At 35.8% G+C, this 7,585-nt stretch overlaps 1 pseudogene; it reads left to right on the forward strand.

Annotated features, from left to right (window-relative positions):
* The first annotated feature begins 2,688 nt into the window (after nt 1-2,688).
* Nucleotides 2,689-2,792, forward strand: LOC148758230 (U2 spliceosomal RNA; annotated as a pseudogene).
* Nucleotides 2,793-7,585: the final 4,793 nt, after the last annotated feature.

Genomic DNA, 7,585 nt, shown 5'->3' on the forward strand with positions numbered 1-7,585 from the left:
ATTCTTCATAGCAAGGATTATGTCTTATTCACTGTGGTGTCCCAATAGTAATATATATAGTGCTTGGGACAAAAATTAAAAAAAGGAGCTTAATATACACCAGTGAATAAGTGATTGACCGTTTACATGAATGAATGGGTAAATGACGAGGGTCATGCCAGAAAAGGAGAGAAGGCAGTTGAATACTGATTTCTCTTACTGATAGGGTGTTTGTGAAATGAACTGGCTTATAACTACAAATTAGGAACCACTAGACAGAACATGTAATAGCCACTCAGCCACAAAATACTTATAATCCACATTAAGCCTTTCCAAGGCAATAGGTCAAGTCCTTCAAACAAAACCTTGTGTGTGTTTATTTATGGAAAGTACCTCCATTATAAAGAAAGACTTCCTTGATCTGTCCAAGTTAATAAAACATGTCAAAGGCCAAAGTTATGTTTCTTTCAGACACAATTGCAGGTAAGCCATTACACTGAAGTCCACCCATTTTGCTAGAATGTTTCAATGTCCTTAATGCTGATTTACCAAAACTCATTCTGTAAATACTATAATTGGCAATGAAGTCCTAATAGGACTCCAAAGGATATCACTGACAATTCATGACCAAACCAAGTTGTCCTTAGAGCTTAAAACTTAACCTTCATCATCTGCTACTAATATAAATGCTTGAGAGCCATCTGGGCAAGCATCCAAGGGACCAAGCAAACACCAGCCGCCCAGTAAAGAACGGACTCGGCCATCCCCAAGAGCAAGAGTCCTGAAGGCACTGACTTTCAACATCAATGATCAAGGGACAGTGACATTTTTCTCTGAGCTAGCCTTTATAATGCAGACCAAATATTTCTAAAAATAAAAAATAGTATGCCTATCCCTCTCCTCTACAAGTAATGTTCATAGGAGATAGACGGTGCTTTGAATTTCTAGTTTAATTGATATAGAGCTTAGTGTGAACCTGCTCTTATAAAATAAGGGACTTGAATTTGATGATCTGTAAATTCCTTTTCAGTTCTAAAATGATTTCTCCACAAGCATTCATAAATCCCAATAAGAATGCCATACCAGGGAACGTCAATACAACCTTACTTAAATTTTTGCCCTCTTCTTTTCTGTCTGCCTTTTTACGAAGTAAGTTATTAGGAGGTTTTACAAAGAAAATTTCAAAGTCAACAGTTACAAGGACGTAAGTATAATAACAGCACTAACTTGTAAGGGAAAAATGTGATTTCAAACAGCAGTAGCTGAGAACGTTTTTATACATCCAAAGGCCTTATTATTTTCAAATCTCGTACAATTAAATCTGGGTAATTATTAAATTCAATCTTCTGTTTAACTAGTTTTAAATTTACTTACTTTTGACATGTAATTGCACAGGATCCAAAATAATGGGCATGTTGAACTCTGTAACTTTGCCCCTTACCTCTGACCATATACCATACAGAGGAATGATTTCTAAAAATAGTCCCGGACAGATGAGGGTCCAAACTCATCTATTATTTTCCATGTTTTCTAAGCAATTGAAATTTTCCACCTATTCTGCCTGGAATTATTTAGGACCGAGAACTTAACACTGCTGAAAGAGATTGGCTAGAGAAGCTGAGGCATGAAGCTCTAGCAGATTTTTAAGCTCCCAGACTGAATTTGGTAGATTTGAGTGAGGTTTGCTGTGTGTCTGCTAAATCTGCAGCCATTATTTTTCTAGAAGCAAAGTGTCAAGTTTCTCTGTTACTCACTCTCCAAACGTATATCTATTCCCACGCAGTACATTATTAAATGGAAATGAGCCTCATTATTCACCTGGTAGTGGGTGGGATTGAGGAAAAGAGAAAATGAAAAGAATAACAATTCCCTTTCGACAGTTTGGTGCAGAATCTCTATGCTACAGTCCTATGAATAGCAATTTGGCCTTGTGTGTCTGTGTGATGGAATAATAATTTTAGGTAATAACCAAGGTTCCTTCTCACCCACAAGTCCTTGCTCCCATGCCGACACTCCTATTCCCTACTCATAACCCACCTGACTGCCCTTTGCAGTCAGAAGTATCCATCTTTCCCACCGGAGAGGACTGTTTCCACAAAAAAAGCAAAGCCAGAAAAACCAAATGGTCTCTGCTGTGCTAAGAATGGTATTTAGGCCTTTAGGAAATTAGACAGTTCAGAAAAAAAAAAAAAAAAAAAGTGTTACAATTTCTAGTACATGAGAATTTGGGGGCATATAATATATAGCTATTATATCCATAATGGAATTGTTGGTTTGTTTTGCCCAGTAACAGTAATGTACGTTATTTTACAGGTTGGAACTGCATATGCCTTGATAGGATTCAGGCATACTATAGTTAGTTCCCTCGGACACACTGACTGGTTTCCCTAAATCCTAAACCACTCCCAACATTTTGTGTGCATGGAGGCCACAGTGTGAGGAAACAGCCTGGAGAATCAAATCTCCTAAGGTTCTGCCATTCATCCTTCCATGCGAAGACATTAGCATTCTTTCATCAAGTTTACAAGGGGATTATACTGTATATCAGAAATAGAAAACTTTCTAAAGAGTTACTGAGATCCTATACTGCAAATGATATTCACCTAACATATAAAAGACTTGAAATGTTATTTAGACCATTGAACCTAATAATATGATTTCATGCAAACTGTTTCTCTGGGTCTTGTTTCCATTTTATATTTATCTGGCATCGCTTCTCGGCCTTTTGGCTAAGATCAAGTGTAATATTTATCTGGCCAAGACACAGGATTCTTATAAGAGTGAAATATATATGATAAGTCTCCTAACACTTTTCAAGCACACTGAGTTATCCAAATCACAAATTCAGGAACTTTTTTTTTTAATATCAAAATGACAACGTGTAGTCTCATATTTCCCAGCTTGAACTTTTTTCTTTTTTCAATATTGCATCTTCTTTTGTTTTTGAATGTCAAATATCAGAGAATTAAGATGAAGGCAATAAACCTGCTGGAGAAAGCAACACAAAAGTTGACTTTTGAGAAGACTGCTTTTTGCTGTGGAAATGGCCGTGGCACCCTAGTGTTTGATTAGTCCTCAAATCCTAATGTAAAATGCCTAAAGACTTCTGCTACCGAAACTTCTTCTCACAAAATTCTGCCTTCCTAATCATGCAGATGAGCAGTAGCCCACAGTCGGATGTCCTAAAAAGATTCAGGTGAAATTGTTAACATTTTAAAAGTAGAACCATATCTCACTCTTCTGGGATACTGGTAATGTTCTATTTCTTGAACTTGAAGGTGGACACACGACTGTGCCTTCTTTGTGATAATACATCAAGCTTTTAATTTAAGATGAGTACATTTCTCTGTGTTTTAATTCTGTTAGCCTGAAAAAAAATTGTGCAACTAGAAAAATCAAAAGACTCTCTTTCCTCAAAACAAAGCACTGACTCTGTGCTACTCTTTGGACTTTGGAAACGAGTTAGGGTGTAGCTAAATAAAATTGTAGAGACCACCCTTATATTTAAACATTTGAACTTTAAACAGTACTTCCATACTCATAGCTTTAGTTCTGTGAGATATTTAGTACTTCCATTTTAAAGAAGAAACTACATTTCAAAGCACACATATGACTTTTCCAGGGTGGTTAATTTAATAAGCTGCAGATCTCTGTCTCATTCCCAGCATTTTTTTCTGTCCCTGAGTATAGTAGTCTTTATTCCACAATTTCACAGCTAACTCTACTACAGAACCCTTATTAAAACTAATCATGTTATTAAGCCAAAAGACAGAAGCTATACGACTATCCCAATAGAGGCCAAAAAAGGTATTTTGATAAATTCCAACATCTATTTTATAGTTCTTTAAGAAATTGATTGCTAAATCTCTTTAACATGATAAATAATACTAATATCAAAGTAGCATTTGACATTTTAATAGAAACATGATCATTAAAAGCCAAAACAACCTGAAACATTTGCTATCGCCGCTATTCAACATTGTCCTGTAAGTGTAATTTAATGCAATAAAGGGTGAAAGTATTAAAAAGAGACACAGTTACCATTTCATTTTGACTTGTTTAACTCCCTGGGAAATCCTGGAGGGTCTAGAATACACTTTAGAGCTAATAACTAATAAGAGAGTTTAATAAAGTGAACAAAACAATAAGTACTATCCAAGTTCTATGCAGTTTATAAAACTTCCCTGAGAAATAAAAAAGATGACTTGAATAAATGCAGAAATATACCAAGTTCCCAGTAAATAACTTGGCTGTAAAGTGTTCATTGAAGCACTATTTATCACAATAATAAAAATGGAAACCAACTAAATATTTGACAATAGGGAATAAATAAAGTATTGTACAGTCACGTAACAGAATGAACAGCCATAAAAATAACTAAAAGAAAAATATTTCTTGGCTTGGAAAAATGTTCCTGGGAGACAGTAAATTTTTAAAAAGTAAGTCACAAAACATTTTTTGTTAAAAAAAGAAAAGTATGCTTTATATACACATACATATAAACATGTGCTCAAAGTAAAACTGAGAGGCTATACCTCAAAAAGTGTTGTAGGATTATGGGTGATTGTAATTTTCTACCTTTGGTTTTTCTGCAGTTTTTGTGTGTACCTGCATTTGCTTCATTTTATACACCATATATTATATTTGCAGTATGAATTATAACATACATAATTACCTGAGGAAAAATATAAATTATCCTGTTGTGGCTGGGATAAATTGTTGCCCCACCCCAAGTAAAAGTTAAATAAAAAACATACCTCAGTAACATAAAGTGTACTCTGTTGGAATACTATTGTATATTATGTGATCCCAGATAGTATAGTCAAAGTCATTTTTACAGTAAAGTTTCAACCCAAAACTTAAAAGCACAAAAAGAAACTATAGTTTTACCACACGTATATACTGTTTTAGCATTACGAAGATAATTTCATATTTGCTGAATTATTTCATTGATTCTCCAACCCTTTGAAATAAAAAATTATCCCTGTTTACAGATAAAGACTGTGAGGCACAGAAAGTTCTGAATAATTAAACACAGGGGTTGATAACAGTATCAACAGAACCCGTGGAATGAAAATCTGGAATTTTAAGCTCTAAATCCAAATGACTTTCAAACTGGATTTCACTTCAGTTTCAGTTTCTCCTAAGTGCCACGTGCTGTATTTTGGAAATTATGTACAAAAGTGCTTAAAATACCATACAAGTTTAAAACAAATTCTAAGAGTATTTTAAATTCTTGAGAGACAAGAGCTAGGGTTCGCTTGGGTTCTTATTTCAATAATACACAAAAGGTGAAGGGCTGGTGTCAAACCATTCAAACATAGATTCAGACCCTTAAAATCATTCACTAAGATTATTGGGCCTCTGAAACAGAGCATCTAATGCAATCTAAAAATTATAATCAGTCTGAGTCCTAGGAAATCCATAAGAAAGGGTTTTCTCTCCTTTAGAAAACCCACCATCCTGACTTAGAGGGTTAACCTCCCTTTAAAAGAAAATCCATCTCATAAGTGATGCATTTCATGCATACATACGAGTATGTGCTGACATAGTTAAAACACAATCAATATGCTTTCAAGGAACATACCCAGCATAAGACATGATTCACGTTTTTTTCTTTGTAACATTTACTTTGGTTTAGAATGAGGAAGTAAGCGAAATATGATTGACAAAATTTACCTCATGATACATTTCACAACCTTGCAAAAGCTTTACATGCATTATGTCTTGGCAATAAACACTGACATTTATAATATAAAAGTCTCATTTGTGCTAAAGGCAGCCTCTTTCTTCCACATAGATAATGAAATTTTAATATAATATGTGTATGAGAAGGGAAGGATAACATAAAACATATTAAGTAATTCACTTGGCTGTTACACTTCCGGTAAGAGGACATCACTTTTATTCTCACATTTCTCAAGCAATAGATTTTACAGTGAAGTGGCCAACTGAGGGGAGAGTTTTAGGATAATCTGACATATCAAATTTGCTGAGAAAAGGCAAAGTTCTGTGAGCATTTTCAATTTTCCATTTCCCCAATATTAAAAATATTCCAGTGGGACATCCAAAATAAACACCTGTTTTCCGCTTGCGTAGACAAAGTTTTCTGCCTGTTGTAACGGGATCAACAACAACCTCTGCTACTTCTTAACTTGGTGGAAAATGGAAATCCTCAGCACCCAAAATGCAGCTCTCTTCATCTTGTTTTCTTTCTCCTCCACATCCAGCTAAGAAATAGCATACGATTTTCTAAGACAAATTTTCCAAATGAATCACAGAACTATGAGGCATGGATATATATGAAGGAAGTTAAAGAAACGGAAATATTTGAGGTAAAATTGAGTAGCTTGACTAAGAGTGAATTTTCTGTCGAGTATATATATATATTACCTTCATTCCAAAAAACTCCCAAATATGCAGAGGGACAATGTCGAATGTCACTGATTTGTGCATATGCTGCTCATTTAAGCATTTGATCGCTGGCATTTTTCTCGTGGATGTTGCAAGTTCCACCTGAGCTAAGATTATTAGTTTACACAGAAATAAATCTGCACCTTAGGTGCAGTGGAGCCTCACTGGACTATTCCCTATGGGCAAATAACTTCAGGTGGCCCTACATCAAGATATTTGAGGTTTTTCTAAAACCACCCTCCAAGGATAGATTTTAAGACAGACTCTCCCTACTCGTGAATTTTAGACCATGCATTTGAAAAATGAAACTCCAAATTGTCCTAAGTTAGATGATTGTTCCCCAAATAGTTCCTCTCTTCTTCCTCATGTTGTAGGCAGAACATATGTTCCCACCCCAGTGACATTGGGCATATGTTCCCACCCCAGTGACATTGGGCTTGGCCATGGGTCTTGTTTTGGTTAATGAGATAGTAGAAGACATAATAAAAACAAAAGTTTGAGAAAGGGTTCCATAGTGGGTCTTAACGAATCATGCTTTTGCCATTGCCATGGGCTATGGCCTGAATGTTTGGGTCCTCCCTGAAATCCATATATTAAGATGTTAACCCCCAAAGGTGATGGTATTAGGAGTTGGGATATTTGGGAGGTACTTAAGTCATGAAGGTGGAACTCTCATGAATAGCATTAATGCCTTATTAAAAAGGCTCCACAGAGATTGCTAGCCCCTTCTGCCATGTGAGACGACAATGAGAAGTCTGCAACCTGGAAAAGGCCCTGACCTGGCCACGCTTGGCACCCTGATCTCAGACTTCCAGCTTCTGGAACTGTGAGCAAGACATTTCTACTGTTTATAAGTTACCCAGCCTGTGGTGTTTTGTTTTTGCATCACGAAAGGACTATAACACCGTGAAAAGAACATTCTTGGGTACTCCACTATTCCAAGGAGGGTAAGAGACACAATAAACTGACTTGAACTCAGCCTGTGTTTGGAGTCAGACACAGATGAACCCAATCCAGATCAATGGACCTACAGCCAATACGCAATGTGTGAGTAAGAATAAATACTTTCTCTTAAGCCACTGCATTTGGAGTGGTTTGTTATGCAGCATTAATGTGGCCATAATGGACTGGTACATATCTGTAACCAACACATTGTTAAAGTAGTAATTATAACATAAAGATAAGTCCTTAC

Source organism: Rhinolophus sinicus, chromosome 5 (assembly GCF_057876585.1).
Source record: "Rhinolophus sinicus isolate RSI-liver-muscle chromosome 5, RSI-T2T, whole genome shotgun sequence".
Taxonomy (NCBI): domain Eukaryota; kingdom Metazoa; phylum Chordata; class Mammalia; order Chiroptera; family Rhinolophidae; genus Rhinolophus; species Rhinolophus sinicus.